Source organism: Myodes glareolus, chromosome 9 (genome assembly GCF_982192425.1).
Source record: "Myodes glareolus chromosome 9, mMyoGla1.1, whole genome shotgun sequence".
NCBI classification, from domain to species: Eukaryota; Metazoa; Chordata; class Mammalia; order Rodentia; family Cricetidae; genus Myodes; species Myodes glareolus.
In genome coordinates, this window is record NC_142034.1 from 1,927,366 (window position 1) to 1,943,547 (window position 16,182).

At 52.2% G+C, this 16,182-nt stretch overlaps 1 long non-coding RNA gene across 1 annotated transcript; it reads left to right on the top strand.

Moving 5' to 3' along the window:
• The first annotated feature begins 9,906 nt into the window (after positions 1 to 9,906).
• On the top strand, positions 9,907 to 12,048 carry LOC146893720 (uncharacterized). The gene is made up of 2 exons (XR_015738698.1): positions 9,907 to 10,501; positions 11,330 to 12,048. It is a non-coding gene; the product is annotated as an uncharacterized LOC146893720 (long non-coding RNA).
• The last annotated feature ends 4,134 nt before the right edge of the window (positions 12,049 to 16,182 follow it).

Below are 16,182 nucleotides of genomic sequence, written 5' to 3' on the forward strand. Positions count from 1 at the left end.
GATCTCGGGCACTCGCTGCTTTTCCTCTGACCTACAAGCCAGTCCAGTTCCCTCCCTGTGAACCACAGGAATCCTGACCACAGGGCTTGGCCACAAGGCGCTGTGGATTTCCCGTGGAAGTAACCAGAGGGACAGGACAGAAAGGAAAGCGGCTGTGGTTGGAATCGGCAAGTTCTCACATTGTAGGTATGACTGAGAATTCAAACCCCAAAGAACAACCATCCAGGAAGAGCATTCAGAGAAGGAACAGAATGGAGTAGACAGCCATTTCAGAGGTTTGCAGAGAAGGAAGTCACTAAACTCGGAGAGAACGAGAAACAAACGTGCGCTGTTAAACGTGTACCCAAAACTCAAAGTTGCAAATTTAATTCCCAAAGTCATCTGACGATAACATTCTGGAGGTCAGTAGGGTTAGACGAGGTCACGGAGGTGGGGTTCCGTGCCAACGCGGCATTCCTGTTCTGTCTTGCCACGCTAGGATGCCAGACTGGGCTCACAGACGTCCCAGTTCCTGCCCCAGGTGCTAAGGACACTTTATAATTACCCAGCCTGAGATGTTTTCCTACAGCAACAGAAATCAGATTGATGGAAACAATGCCAGTTTCACAAGAAGTTGCTTGGGGCGGGGGAGGAGCTGAGCAGCCATGGGTCAACTCTGGGGACTTTTCTCAGAGCTTATGTGGGGATAGAAGGGGATGTCAGCGTGTGGAGTGGGGCTGGGGTGCAGCTCAGTCAGAGAGGACGGACTTGCCTAGCATGCTTGAAGCTGCATTCCCGGCACACACGTGGGTGGCACAGAACAGCTCTGGTGGCCCTGCGTGGCCTCAGACACACGCCCACCCAGGCCGCTGCTTCCTTGTCCGTGTCAAGATAAGTGCGGGAACTGAAAGCCAGCATTTAGCATTTTTATAGCAGTCTGACAGGACGCGCTATGCTTGTTGGACCTAATAATAAAAAATTAGGGCCTGCATTTTAGATGTCTTTGGGGATTTTTTTCCCATTTTTTTCTAGTAATACTTTTTATTTTATTTTACAAGAGTATTTGCCTGCAATGGGGGGAAAACAAAACAAAACAAAACAGAAGCCAAGCGCGGTCTATTCTTTCCAGATGCTTTCATGAGAGAGGAGCTGGAAGACTGGGGCGTTGACCGGAGGGGTGTTTGGTATGGAGGGAGGGGCAATGGTTTACTGCTGCTTATAGTGATGATATTTATCCTAAGGAATGGAGAAATTTAAACATGTTTATAAGATGGGAGAGAAATAGTTGGGAGAAAGAGGACGGGCAGCAGTGAGAGCCGTCACTGATGGGATAAAATCACCTCCTGAGCTGGGGACAGAAAACAAAACAAAACAAAACAACAACAAAAAAGCACAGACGTGTCTGTGTGCATGCAGTCACCCGTGCATACCTGTGCGTCCATCCTGTATGCGCTAGGAATAACAACAGGAGATCAAAACTACAGGGCAGACTTACGAGCTTTGGGAGGGTTTGTTTTGTATTTCAGGGCTGGGGATTGAAGCCAGTATCTTCTATGTGCTAGGCAAGCGTTCTACCAGTGAGCTACACAGCCCTAACCTCAGACAGATGATTTGTTGCTGGTGTTATTGTTGTTTGTTTGTTTCAAGACGCGGTCCCACCACACAGCTCTCGCTGTCCTGGAACTCGCTATGCAGACGAGGCTAGCCTTAAACACACAGAGATCTTTCTGTCTCCCAAGAGCTGGGATTGAAAGCGTGTGCCGCTACACCGTGCTTCATACTTACGGTTTTTAAGATAGAAGAATGAGAGACAGCCGGGCATTCTGGCGCACACCTTTTATCCCAGGTGCACCTACCCCACACAAAGAATTGTATAAAGTCTGTGTTCTAGCTCCCTGTGAACACAGATACCCAATCTCCGAAAGTATGCTGGGCTTCGCTCTGGCTTTTGACCCGGTGTCTGCAATTACAGCTTGATTTGTCCCTTTCTGCCTTGTCTGCTTTCCAAAACGCACCTGAAACGTTGTATTTTTAACTTTCCCCTCCAGGCTCCGACACGGGTTTTGAGATTTGAAACTCTTGATGACACTTCATTTTTTTTTCTTTTAAGACTTGTTTATTTTGTGTGTGTGTGTTATCTAAATGTACATCCATGTGCAAGCCTGGTGCCCGTGAAGTCCGGAAGTGGTTTGGTCCCTCGGAACTGGGATTACAGATGGTTATGGACCACCATGTAGGTTCTGAGAATGGAACACGAGTCTTGCTATGGAACCACTAAGCCGCCTCTCCAGCCCCTGCATTATTATTCGTTTATTTATTTATTCATAAATAACTATTACTGAGTTTTTTTTACAGTTTTCTTTGTTTTGTATGTATACACGTTCATGTGTGTGTGAGCTAGTGCATGCATACTCACGTGTGTGTGCACACACATATACACACACTAAGGGGAGCACGTGTGGAGGTCAGAGGGTAACTTGCAACGCTCAGGTCTCCATTCCCACCTGTGGATTCTGAGTATTGCGCTCATACCGACAGGCTCGGCAGCAAGAACCTTAACCCACTGAGCAATCCCCTGGCCCTGTTTTGCTTTATGAAATGAGGGTCTAATGCTGGCATTGAACTCCGTTCCTCCTGCCTCCACATCCTGAGTACTGGGATTGCGGGCATGCTCCACCACACCTGATTGGCTTTAGGTTGCATTTGCCATGGTATCTTGTTGTCTCTGTGACCCAGCTTGTCTTCTATTTCCTGTTTCTGTTAGATATGTCAAGTTTCTGCTCCATTTATTTAGAAGATTTACATCAAATTCTATTCACCTAGTAGTTAATTCTTCTAAACTAATTGATCATTTTTACAGTGCTGAGGATGGAACTCAGGCATGGTACGTGATAAGCAAGTGCTCCACGCTGCACCAGCCAACCCTAGTCGTTCTGTGTGTGTGTGTGTGTGTGTGTGTGTGTGTGTGTGTGTGTAGTGTGTTCACGTGTATGCACCCAGGCAGATACACATGACTACCCAGAGGTTGACATCAGGTGTCTTTCTCAATCTTTCTCTACCTTAAATATTTTTAAGTTCTCACTCCTCTTTTTTCTTTTTTTTTTTTTAGATTTTATTTTTTTATTATTAGTACATGTGGAAGTCAGAGCCATTCTTGGGAATCAGTCCTGTCTTTCTACCCTCATCTGAATTCCAGGAATCGGCCTCGGATTGCCAGGTTCACACAGCAAGTACTCTTTCCTGTTAAGGTGTCTCATGCCCCCCACCCTCCTCTCTCTTTCCCTCTCCTGATCTCTCCCTCTTTTAAAACAGTGTAGCCTTGCTGTCCTAGAATTTGCTATGTAGACACCAGACTGGCCTCTACTCACAGATATCCACCTGCCTCTCGAGCGCTGGATTTAAAGGTGTGTGCTGATTTGTTTGTTTCCGAAGCGGTATGTCACTGAGCCTGAATCTCAACTGACTGCTCATGAGAGCCCAGGGATCTTCCCATCTCCACGTCCCCAGCACTGAGGTCTCAGATGCACACCCCTGAGAACAAACACATCTGGTTTTCACGGGTGCTTAGGAGCAAACTCAAATCTGTCGCTTAGGAAGCATGCACACAACCACTACGCCTGCACACAACTGCTACGCCTGCGCACAACCGCTACGCCTGCACACAACCGCTACGCCTGCACACAACCACTACACCTGCACACAACCACTATGCCTGCACACAACCACTATGCCTGCACACAACCACTACGCTATCTTCCCTAACTTTCTAGCGCTTGCATTTTGAGCAGGGACTTGGCCTTCCCTCTTTCCATCACTTAGAGTAATTAACCTCCATCTTCTTCTTCCTCCTCCTCTTCTTCTTCTCCTTCTTTTGAAACAGGGTTTCTCTGTAGCTTTGTAGCCTGTCCTGGAACTCGCTTTGTGGGCCAGCCTGGCCTCGAACTCACAGAGATCCACCTGCCTCTGCGCTCTGAGTGCTGGGATTAAAGGTGTGTGTCACCACCCAGTGTAACTGGCCTTCTTCCAGAGTCAGTTCCCTTCCATCCCAGGGCACTGTCCGTTCTGAGTTCTCTGAGATCCTCCCCACAAGCCACCAAGAGCATTTCCTAACACAGTCCCTGATGAAAGGGGACTCAGCTCCTGTGTCCCTGCTTGCCTATCTCTTGGATTTGTTATTTGCTTATTTAGATTGAGTACACCATCTAGCAATTATTTCCGATAAGTTCTCTGAACACTCGGCACAACCAAAAATGGTGTTTGTTTTTCCCTGGCACTGAATGGCTGTCAGGCCAGGCATGGAACTTTAGGCTCCAGCTAATTTTCCCTATGGACGGTGAACGTGCCCTCCGTGTCTTTGGATCCTGAGTTCCCAACATCAGATGTCAGCTCCTTTCTCTTTTCTGGAGGTAGCATGCTTTCCCATGGGAATCTGCCTCTCTTCCCTGTGTTCTGAAATGTTTTCCTAGTGTCTCCATTGGCCCTGGACGGTTTTACTATTTCCCTAACTATCCCCTCTCCTTCTTTTCATCCCTGGAATTTCATTTAAACAGCCTGTTTCCCGTGTTGCTAAGACTTCTCTTCACACTTTTTGTGTGTGTGTGTGGGGGGGGGGATCCTTTTACCCCGTGTTCTAGAAAATTCTTCAGCTTGACCTCCCGCCTCACTGATGACCCATGGACCGGCCCATCCTCTCTTTGGCTGGCTAAGAACATTTTTTTATTTCAATAGGGACATATTTTATTTCCCAAGACATCTAGCTTTTGGAAAGTATCTTTTTAGGTTTATTTTTATTTTTCACATAAACATGATTTTGTTTTCTCCTGAATACATAAATAATATATTCTCGTAAATTTCTGAATAATACATAAAATCGTAAAGAAGAAAGCAAAATACCACCAGAATATTCAATTCCCCAGATTATCTTATTATTTTGGTTTTTTTTTCCTTATTTTCAGATTCTTTTTGAATCCAGGGTGGGGCCTCTCCAATATTGGCCACACTCTGTCATGGAGTTTCATCCCAAAACCCTAGCTTGATGATTGTTCAACTCATATAGTCATACCACATATCCCAGGCTAGCCTGACATTCACTGAGTAGCCCAGGCTGGCCTTGAATCCATGACACTACAGCCTCAGCCTCTTGGGTGCTGGGTTCATAACTATGTGCCTCTTTACTTGGCCACATTCTTGTTACAATTTTTCTCTCTAAAAATATTACCAGTCCTGTCTTAAAATATCCTATGTGGGGCTGGAGAGATGCCTCAGGAGTTAAGAGCACTGGCTGCTCTTCCAGAGGACCTGAGTTCAATTCCCAGCTACACATGGTGGCTCACAACCCTCTGTAATGAGATCTGGTGCCCCCTTCTGGCCTGCAGGGATACATGCAGGCAGATAGAACGCTGTATAGATAATAAATACATCTTTAAAAATAAAGTATCCTCTGTGCTTTGGAAATTCACTTTTTCTGGTGTTAGTGCAGACTAAACCCCTGTATCCAGTAGACCCCAAACTTGGCTGCCCATCACCTTGGCAACAGTTTGCTCTTTCTGGCCTACCCAAAGCAAGAGCTCTGGTGGGAAGCTGGCATTCCAAGGAGCCAAATGGAGTTTGAGAACTGATGACCGCCCTGTCATCCCCCATGTGGCTTCTGCACTATAGTGTAGAAAAGGGACATCAGAGAGGTTAGCGTGACACAGATACACTGTGTTTCTGCCACACTGTGTGTGCCCACACCTGTTACAACAAAACCAGAAACTGAGTCCAGCCAGAGGATCCATGAGAAGTACACCTTTGAGTGGGAAGATACACATTTAGTAGTCTTCCCTCTGGCCTCCAGATATCTGTGAGTGCCCACATCCTCTCCTGCCTTAGTGAGATGACTGAGCCGCTAGCCTGGCTTCACTAGAATACACAGAGTCTGTCCAACAAGCAGGGAACACGTTTAGTGAGCTGATACCCTCTCCCCCTGTAATCTAACAGTTACTCCAGGGTTATTGCAGGCTTAAGTTTTGTGTGTGTGTGTGTGTGTGTGTGTGTGTGTGTGTGTGATTTGTGTGCGCGCCTGCATGCCCCTGTGCACACACAAGTGCCATGGCATCCATAGGGAGGCAAAAGGACAACTTGTGGGAGTCAGTTCTCTCCCTCTCTATGTGGGTCCTGGGATCAAACTCAGGTCATCAAGCCCAGCAGCAGGAATTTGTCTCTGTAGCCACCTTGCCCAGCAAGCCTGTGTCTTTCCACTAGACCAAGCTGTCTTCATCACTGGCCTCAGAACAAAAATGACCGTTTCTACAGGACTGGAGGTTAAACGGTGGCCCTTCCCACCTGTGACTCCACAGTACCGAGGTGCATTTGGTTGCACCTGACCTGACTTTCTGCAAGGGGCAGGTGACAGGTTAACATCCTGACCCTTGCCTCCCTCTGTAGCGCAAACGCCTGCTCTACGCGGCATGCACTAAGGTACGGTTCGTGAGCCGGGCAAGGGGCTGGAGATTGAAACACATACACACAGAGACACACAGACACACAGACACACAGACACACACACACACACACACACACACACACACACACACACGGGTCTCCTTGAATCAAGAATGCCCACTTTACTGTGTTCCAGGGCAGCTTATATAGGGTCTCCTTGATTAAATGGCCACGCCCCAACTCTCGGGGTTTTTCAGCTCCAAGCCCAACAGAAACCATTCCCCTGTCTCATGCTCAGAGCAGCTGCAAGCATAGGAAAGCAAGTTGCTTGCTCAGAGCAGCTGCAAGTATAACAAGTTGTTTACAGGAAGTTCAGGGTCTGGGGGTCCACAGCCCCCAACATCCCCTCTCTCCATCTTACCGGTGGTTTGCTGCAGGGTAACAAGGACAAGGTTTCTGCCTCCTCACTTTGCCTGCCATCCACAGCACAACCTCTAAGCTGAAACTACCCGCTCTAGGATCCTCCTAGTGTCCCCATCTGTGCTAGTCAGGACAGGGATCCTGGTCACCGGTTACCTCAACAGTGCTGCTTGGACAGCCACAGAAAATGACTTCTGTACAGTGACAAATTCACACTCCCAGGCCCAGGGGCTGAGGTCTCCGGCTCCTCCTGAGACCACCCCATACCGTCCTCCACCAGACTCTTTCCTCACGGTGGCTTCCTGGCGTTCAACAGAACAAGGCTGACCTTGCTGGCACATCTCAAACTTTACCCGCTTCACATCTGGTAACAATCCCACGTGCCAGAGGGAGCTAGATTGCCAAACCCAAAGTTGGGAGGAGGGGCGGTGTTCCTCATCGCGGTGTTAAAGAAGGAGACACAGAATAAGGACTAGGCTCAGATAGTTAACCTAAGATAAATTTTAACTGAATTAATTGTGAGGTCAGTTGTCTCGGTGCACAGACTCTGGGGGCAAACAGCCCAAGCAAATGCCAAGATTCCTTTTAGACGGACGGCCAAGGCCCTTTCTTTAGCCTCAACTCCTAAGGTCACCAGTGCTCCCAGATTGACGCTGGTTCTCCCTCCCACCTGAAACTTCTTGGGTCACTCTGGCAATGGCCCCTGGGTAAGCAGAGCAAGAAGCACATTCTATTCCTCGCCTAGGGGAGGTGCTCGCATGACCACACTCTTTGTAAGGGAACTTGGGAAGTGTAGTCTAGCCACCCACCCCTGCAGGAGGAAGGAGACAGGATGGGGTGAGTCTTCAGGCTCAGCAGGTCTGAGGTGTTAGTGTCTCAGGTTGAACTGCCTGGAGCTTCTCTTAGATTAGTGACTTTTTCCTTCCTTTTTTCCTTCCTTCCTTCCTTCTTTTTTTTTTTTTTTTTTTTTTTTTTTTTTTTTTTTTATTAGACAGGATTTCTCTGTAGCTCTGGAGCCTGTCCTGGAACTCACTTTGTAGATCAGGCTGGTTTTGAACTCACAGAGATCCGCCTGCCTCTGCCTCCAGAGTGCTGGGATTAAAGACGTGCACCATCACTGCCCGGCTAGTGATTCTTTTTAAAAAAATTTTGGGATCTATTTATTTTATGGTATGAGTGTTCTGCCTACATGTCTGTGTTTGTATCACTCACACGCAATGCGTGTGTCTGGCTTCTGCAGAAGCAGACAAGGCCACCAGATTCCCCTGGGACTGGAGGTACAGACAGCTGTGAACCTGGGTCCTTGGCAAGTGCAGCAAGTGATCTTAACCCCTGAGCCGACTCTCCGGCCCAGGGTCAGTGGTTCTAACCTCTTTGGGTGTCAGCTTCAGGGTGCCCATCTGCAAGTGGTCAGTGTCTAGAGGATGCATAGGGTCTTGTGTGCTGCTGAGAGCCCCTGGCGTCTGTTTACTTTCAGCCCACTGCCGCTGAGCACAGCGAGGGAGAGAACGTCCCCACAGGCTTCCCACCCATCACCCTGACTGCTATCCCAGGATCCCACAACTTCCCCACAGCCACTCTCCATGGAGCTCTCCTACTGACCAGCAGTTTCCCGTCTGAGCCCCAAGGCTTCCTCCAGCGCTAGCACTACCCTTGCCTGTCCCTCCAGGCACCGTTCTTATTCTCTGGTTGTAATGGATTTTTAAATTTTTTCTATAATTTCTAGGGTGGGAAGGGAGGCTGTTAGGAATTATCTAGATCACTATCTTGATTCAATCCTTCTTGGCCTCAAAATCCAGTTTGTGTCCAGCCTGGGATGTTTAAGCCCTGGGAGATTGGAGCCCATATTGATCAGGTCTGTGGCTTGCATCTCTAGCTGGAGGAGACCCAGCTCCTGAGTGCTACGACCTGCCCTTTAGTTAGCCACAGGCCATCTCGGGATCCCTGGACTTTTGAAATGAGGACTTTCAAAACAGAGCCGTAAAGGTGGCTGAGTACTGCCTTTAGCAACGAGGAATTAGATGTTGGCTTCGGTGACAACAGCGTGGGAGATGTGGGGATTGATAGTTCTCAGGCAGAGCCCTGCGGGTCCAGGGATGTAATGCACCTCATTTACCTCCAGAGTTCAGCTTTCCATTGGTGGCAGCAGATTGCAGCCCCCACGCGAGAGGGCTGTTTCCTTTTCTGCTTGGTTTGTGATTTCACTTTGAGCCAAGGTGTAGGAAATGAGAAAAGGTTGGGAAACACCTCCAGGTCTGAGACCAGGACTAAGCAGTGGCTCCTGTTTATTACTCAAAGCCTTCCGGAGGAGACCTGTACTTGCTTGTCGAGGAGATATCGGTTTGGCGCTGCCTTTTTTCTGCACCTGCTGCCTCACAGGGCTTGGTGAAGAGGACGCCTGAGATCGCTGTCTCTGTCTGGGGGCAAGCCAGTAACATAGCTCTGGCTGTGGTCACTTTGGTCTGAGTCTCCTTCGTGACCCGGTATTTCTCAGCTCTGGCGGCAAGCTCTGCCCATTAAGGTGAACCTGGGGCAGTGACCCCAATCCTCTAGTCTCCTGGGGAGGACCTAAGCACCTCTGCACCAACTCTGGGATGCCTTTGAATCAGAACACCACACTATGGACCATTCGCTCTCAGGGCACATTCCTGACTTCCGGGGATGCTGCACCGCCTGAATTTCAAAGTGCAAGGCGAGGCATGACCAGGGTGCAAAGGGCAGTTTTAAATCAAGTTCCCTGGGGCTTCGGGACTGAATCCGTCTAAAACACCTTCCTGCTCTCCACAGGTCGGACATCATCCCCTCACACTTCCTTCCCGACTTTGGGGCATCTTTCCGCATAGCGGAAAGCGAGTCTAAACTCAAATTCCACGGCTGAGCCAGCTCGACTCAGCAGACACACTCGGGCCCCAGACCCCGGGTCCTGCAGCTTGCGGGTTTGCAGCTTCTTCTCCCGGTAGAGCCTCTCCTTCGGCCACACCTCCTAGATCACCTATTGGCCAAGCCGCGCACCGCCCACGCGATGCCATTGGTTTGCACCGGCTGCCCAGACAAAGGGAGCGGCCGCTGCGGGAGGCGATTGGGCGGAGCTAGGCGGGAGCGCAGGGACGGGAGGGGATGCTGCCCTCGCGGAGGCGGGGCGGGGGCCTCCACGTGGGTGGGGCTGGGCGCCCCCCGAGGGCCGTGGCCGCGGGGCGCTGGTAGCTCGCCCGCCCCTCCGCCCTGTACCCCTCCCGCCCCGGGGCTTCTGCCTGGACCGCGGCCGCAGCCTCCTCTTCCCGGAGGCCTTAGAGTTCGTCCCGGTCTCGCGGTTGGAAACGTGGACACGCAGGAGCCTGAATGCAGAAGGGCGCGCGGGAGCCTGGAGCTGCAGCGCGAACCGCAGCCCTGCGTCTAGGCCGCGCCACTCTCTCCTGATCCGTAGGAAGGACCACGGGGAACCCTGGGCGCGGACGGCATCCCGAGAGTTGGCGCGGGCCTTGGCGCTAGAAAATGGATCCTGCTCCCGGAAAGGCGGGCTGAGTGTCCCGCTCCTGCTTCCAGGAGAATTAGCTCGGCGCTGTGCGTGGCCGGGGAGGGAGGGACAGGCCTTGGGGCGACCATCCGGGCGGGGAGTGGCTTCTAGAGGGCTCCCTCGCCTACGGAGGGGCCCGCGAGGTCGCCCCCGGAGCACCGCCAGGTACGTGCGTTTTCCTTCTTTCCCGAGCGCCCAGAGCCTTCTCTGGGGAGGGGCGAATAAAAAACTAGCTGGTGTGTATTAGATTTTCGCAGCAAACGTGTCTTTCTGAGGGGGTCCTAAGACGGCATCGGAACTTGAGGTAGCCCCTGTGCGGTGTTCTGGAACCCCTACCGGGCTCTCCACCGTCCACACCGCAGGGCTTGGAGGCAGCTCCGGTGGAAACGCGCTTCGCTTTCCTCTGAGTCCCACGGAATTCACACAAGACACCGTGGGTAGCACAACACGATGGCTGTTTCCTGGTCGTCTTACGGTTATCCCCCTTCGCACCCGGCCAGGATTTTTGTTTTCAGACCCGGGGTGCTTTACTTTGGAGCTTTAGGGGCCTCATTTGGAGGGAACTCGCAGTAGGGAGACCCAGCCTTGGCTGCTGCTGAGCGGGTATCCAGAAACGAACCCCTCCTGGACCCGGGAACCTCAGAATTGCGCGGTTAGGAAACACCCGCGCAAACTGGGTTGTTTGTTTGTTTGTTTTGAGGAGGTTGGGTATTTTTGGGGGGGTTCCCCTTGAGTCAGAAGAGCCTGGTAGCGGGCCTGGAGCGACCCCGACCCCTCCCCCATACCCACTTCAAACAAAAGAGCTCCTCGGAGAATAGTTTTTTAGGGGGCGAGCGCTTCTCGCTGTGGACGCGCGGTTCTCCCCGCCCCCGCTCCTTGGAAGGACAAGGGTTTTGTAATGTGTGTTTAAAACAAAGGGCGCGCGTATCAAGGAAAGGGGCGATTTTATTCCGGAGTTCCTGAAGAATTCACTTTCTTTTCTCCCCAAATTAGCCGCCGCTGAGTCAAAAGTGTCCCCAGTGTCTTACCTGATAATGGGATTTTACACGGTCTGCTAAGGGTGGCTTCAGAAGCAGACCTTCCAGAGGAGGAAATGGGCCTCCGGCCGGCGGGGAGAAACCCCTATGGAATGAAAAGGACTCCCAGCCGCTTTGCAGAAGATTGCAAAGTAAGGTGGGTTTTTGTCTTTGTGTTGTGTGCTTTTTGTTTTGTTTTGTTTTGTTCTATCCCCCCTCCTCCCTGTAAATTAGAACAAAAGGTCAAGCGTGCAGGCCCGAGTGGACGTTTGGAACCCGCGAGTGGAATGAATCTCGTTATAAAATCTCCGGGACCCCAGGCACACTAGTGTCTGGCCCCGTCGCGGTTTGGGTGGCTCCCCTGCCCAGAGGCGGGTTGGGCACCGATTCCGCCGTGGAGAGAAGGGTCCCGGAGTTGGGAGAGGCCCCTCTTTCTGGGACAAAGCGAGCCCTAACTGTGGCCACCTTCCAAAGCCGAGCGTTTTCACTGCGCGCGCAGCGCTCGGCGGGTAGTCCCGCTTCCACCAAAACTCTGGCTTCGTTTCTCTCAAAATAAAACTCAACAAGCCATAAAGCCTCCCGACGCCGATGGAGAAGGCGCCGCGGATTTATGGCCCCCCGAATTCCCCACTCTCTAATTATCCCTGTTTTTTGTTGACTTATGGGTAGTGACCAATAAAATCATTTTCCATTTCGGATTTTTTTTTTCCTCGCCAACATGAAAAATTCAAGTTTCGCCCTTCCTTCATCCGCCTGTGCGAATCTTTTTTCTAGGCGGGGGCGGGGGGAAATAAAAAAAATCCTTCCTCCCTGTGCGGCCTCTACCAAGGGCTGACATTCCCCGCCCCCAACTCCCCGATTAATTGCAATTTAGGGGAAAGCTGCCCCCACCGCTTCTCGCGCCACTAGGGCATTTCTGCGGATCCTTCCTTAGAAACCCGGCTGGGCTCGGGCTCCCTGCCCGCCCAGGCCCTGCGACGAGTCTCCCTCGGTCTCAGCTCCTGTCCAGTCACCCTTCTTCCCTCCGCCTCCCCAAACGCTCGCAGAAGCACGAACCATGGGCGTTCTGGGGGTTCCAACCTGATGGGAGGGATCCCCCAACCACCGCTGCCTGCCTTCCCATCCCCCATCCTCATCCCTTTGTTCGCCTCTCCGGACACTGAGTTGAAGGTGGCAGGAAAAAAAAATAATTAGATGGAAATCAAAGATTAGACGGGGTGCGCTGTCCGCCGGGGCGAAGCCGGCCCAACACTCCGCCGGCGCCTCATAAATCTTTTTCGCAGGCCTGACAAAAGCCACGTCCGCCAGTTCCCTGGGAATCCAGAAACTTATCGATCTCTTCGACGTCCCCCAAACATCCCTCTTTGAGATCGAGGACGGAGAGTCCTTGGTGATTCCCCCCCTACTTCTGGCCAGCCCAGGACGCCCCAGCCCAAGCCCGGAGTTAATTAATTTTCAGAAATGGAAGATGTCGGGGGGAGGGGGCAGCCTGGGCCCAACCCCCTCCCAGGAAGGGCAGCAAATACCCCCACCCGGTTTGTAAAAGGAATTTTAGGGTGCTACATTTCCTTGCTCCAGCTTCTGGAAGTGTGTTCTGAGAAGGGTGAGGGTCGGCTTAACCCCTCGTTGGCGACTCCTTTGTCTGGTCCAGCCGTTCCTTTAACCAGCGGGGTGCCTGGGCTTGGGTTGGGGCTTGGAAGCCGGTCTCCGAGGCTCCGGTCCCAGTCCCGCAGGTGTGCAGTGCCAGCAGCTCCCCGCGCTGCTGATGCTGGTCGGAGCCGCGGGTGTGTGCGGTCCACCCGGGATTACACCCCAGAGCCCTCCGCCGGAGCAGGAGAGAATTTAAGGAGTCTTCGTGCGTTTAGAGTTTTTAAAAACTTGAGATAATTGGGGAAGTAGGGTGCCTCCCAACGCGAACAGAGGTGTCTTAAAAATTATATCTCATTGTTGAACCGGTAGTTTCCGACCTTAGGTATTAAAGAAATGTTGCCACATTTAATTTTGGTTGCCATGAGATAGAGGGGGGGAGCCCAACATTTCCAAGTAATTTGATAAGCCTTCAAGTAGCAAATCCGAAAGGGAGGCTGGCGGCCCAGGTATAGTTTCTTTATAACCTGAATTTACAATGAAAGCATTCTCCTTTATGGATATAATAGATTAGATTTCACAACTTAATTCTCCGCAATGGCTCCGTTTAAGGGAGCTCCGGCTGATTTTATTACGCCGAGCCAAATTGGATGTTTGTGGTCTTAACGAAAAGTGATTGTGACATAAAATATATAATTTTAAAGTAAAAAACCAACGGGTTCGACCCTGTCCCCTCCCCCTCCGTCTTCCTCCTAACCCCTGCTTTTATTCCACAGTTTGGGAAATAAGGGAATCTTTGGTGTTGGTTGGTTTCTGCCTGGGAGATAGGCGACCCCGGCGGTGCCTGGGCGGCCTGGAGAGCCAGGCACATGCGGTGTTGTCGAGAATATGGACACAGGCCCGGGAATCTCCGGGTACTCAGGACCTGAAGCCTCGGCCCACCTTGGTGACTTCACGGCTTCCCCAGGCTGGCGCAGAGCGCGGAAAAAGCGCGCTCTTTAGCCGCACCGCGCTCACTGTCGTGGGGAGTCTCCTATCGAATGTTGCGGGGGGAGGGGGTGGAACGTCCGTCCTCCACACCCAAGGCCACCACCAAGGCTCTCTCTGCAGGCTGCCTGCCCAGAGCTGGCCCCAGCTACTCTGTGTACCCCCACCTGAGCTCTCTCCACCTACAGCCAAGTGTGACCGGTAGGGACTGGGCGGCGGCTCGAGGAGCTCTCCAGCCCCCCTCCTCTGTGCGCCCGGAGCCAGCCCTGCCAGCGCAGCCCACAAGGACAAGGGTCTTTGGGCTCCAGCCGACCTGGCCTGCCAGCGCCCGCGGCCCTCTCCGCCGTCACTTCTGATTAAGGTCGGGCTATGTTCTCCTGACAGAGCCCCGCATTTCAGTGTGCTTTGTTGGCGACTGATTTAGCCCCCCAGAAGCTCGGGGCAGCAAGCAGCCGAAGTGAGGTCCGCTCACGGCCCCAGGCGACTGTGGGCCGGCCCCAGACTCCCTGCTGAGACGTCTGGAGCTTGGTCTGGTGTGCTCTGCACTCGGTGGCTGCAGAGACAGCCGGGTGCCCCCGGGTTCCCACAGGCTTCGACCCCCCGCGCTCGAAGGATGCGTGCGTGCTGGTGCGTGGCCCGCGGGCCGCGGGGGCGCACCTTAAATTAAATCTTTGCAGCGCCTGACCTTGTTTTTTCCTGGGGCGATAACGGCAGCAGCTGTTTTTTTCCAGAATTCCTGCTGCTGGGGGAGGGGCGTTATTATTATTATTTGGGCTTGTCACTGCCTCCTGGAAATCTTCCATGGTTTGGGAAAGTGCAACAATAGCCCAGCGGATTTCTAGAGGAAGCCCCCTCCCCTGCATACTCCAGGGACCACAATATCCTCTGACTGAAGTTGGAGCCTCCCCTACTAGGGCCAGTCTTCTTGGTTTTCAGACTCCAGTCAGGGTCCTAAGTCCATCTTGTCCCACTTATGCCTGCTGGCCACTGGTCACTCTTGGATAACGCTCTCAACGGAGAAAATGGGGTAAAGTTAGCTGTGCCCTCCAGCACCTGTGGGGGCATCCTATCCTGTGCCGGCTCCACGTGGTACCCCCCCTCCAGCCCTCTCTGAGAGGTCTCTTTCCAGCCCTCTTCCCGAGGGAGGTGCCTAGAACTGGGAAAAGCCGGCCCTGTTTGTTTCAGGGGTCAGGGTTAGCCCTGAAGCAGTTAAAGATTAAGAGGCCTGGGGGAGGGGAAGAGGGCCTTCCAGAGTGGCTCAGTTTTTGACCCTCCTAGGCCCCTCCCTAAGAAACCTGGCCTCTGTCTACAGTCCCCCAGTTCGCCAGTGTCACTGCCCCCAGCCCCGACTGAAGAACTGAGCAGTGTGGATCCAAGGGGACAGTTGCTGGCCCCTTGTCTGTGGAGGGGAGCTGACCACCGGTGGTAACCTCAGCTTCTGGTTCAGTGTACTTCTGGTAACTCCAGCGTGCCCATCGTGTGGAAAGATGCCTTGGCCCTCCTGGCTACTCCCCCACACCTGATCCTGCCTGGGAACTTATTTACAATTTGTGGCCGCCCTGGAGGACAGGGAAGCCAACTTTCACTAGAGATGCTGATGGCTTGGGCAGGCACTATGCGTCATTGATGGTTGTGTGGTAACAAAAAAAAGATAAAATGGCCCCAATTTGCAACTTAAAAACACAGTTCCATCTCTGAGTACAAGGGAGCCTTTGGAGCTTGGTGACAGGGACCAGAGGTGGAGTGACCAGAGTGGCAGGATGTGTTGAGGATGCTGGGGCATCCCTGCCCTGAGGCAGCTCGGGAAGGGGCTATTATGGAGTGCCTTTTAGAAAGCAGAGAAAGGCTCTTCTGTGGCCTTGTCCTGTGGGTTGCTCTACAGGCCTGGGGTAACATTCCTGAGCCTACATCCAGAAGACAGCAGCCTAACAGATACTCAGGCCTTGGGCAAGGTAGCTTGCCTTTCTTCATGCCATAGGCCGCTGGGCAGGTTCCTCGGTCCAGAAGTAGCTGAAGAGATCTCCCTCTCTCCCATCATCAGAGACCTCTCTTGGATCTGAGCGGGTGAGGAGAAGGGGATAGCTCTCAGTTGGTGCCTTGCTTTGCAATTCCATCTTGTGCAGTTGGATTGGATTGTTGGTTCCTCTAGTCTCTCAGAAGTCAGTGTCTCCTTCAGGGGCTTTTGCCTGGCCAGGATGCAGCATGCATTTCTTGGGCTTAAGAGCCTCTGCAGGTGTCACATTGGTTTCCTTGACA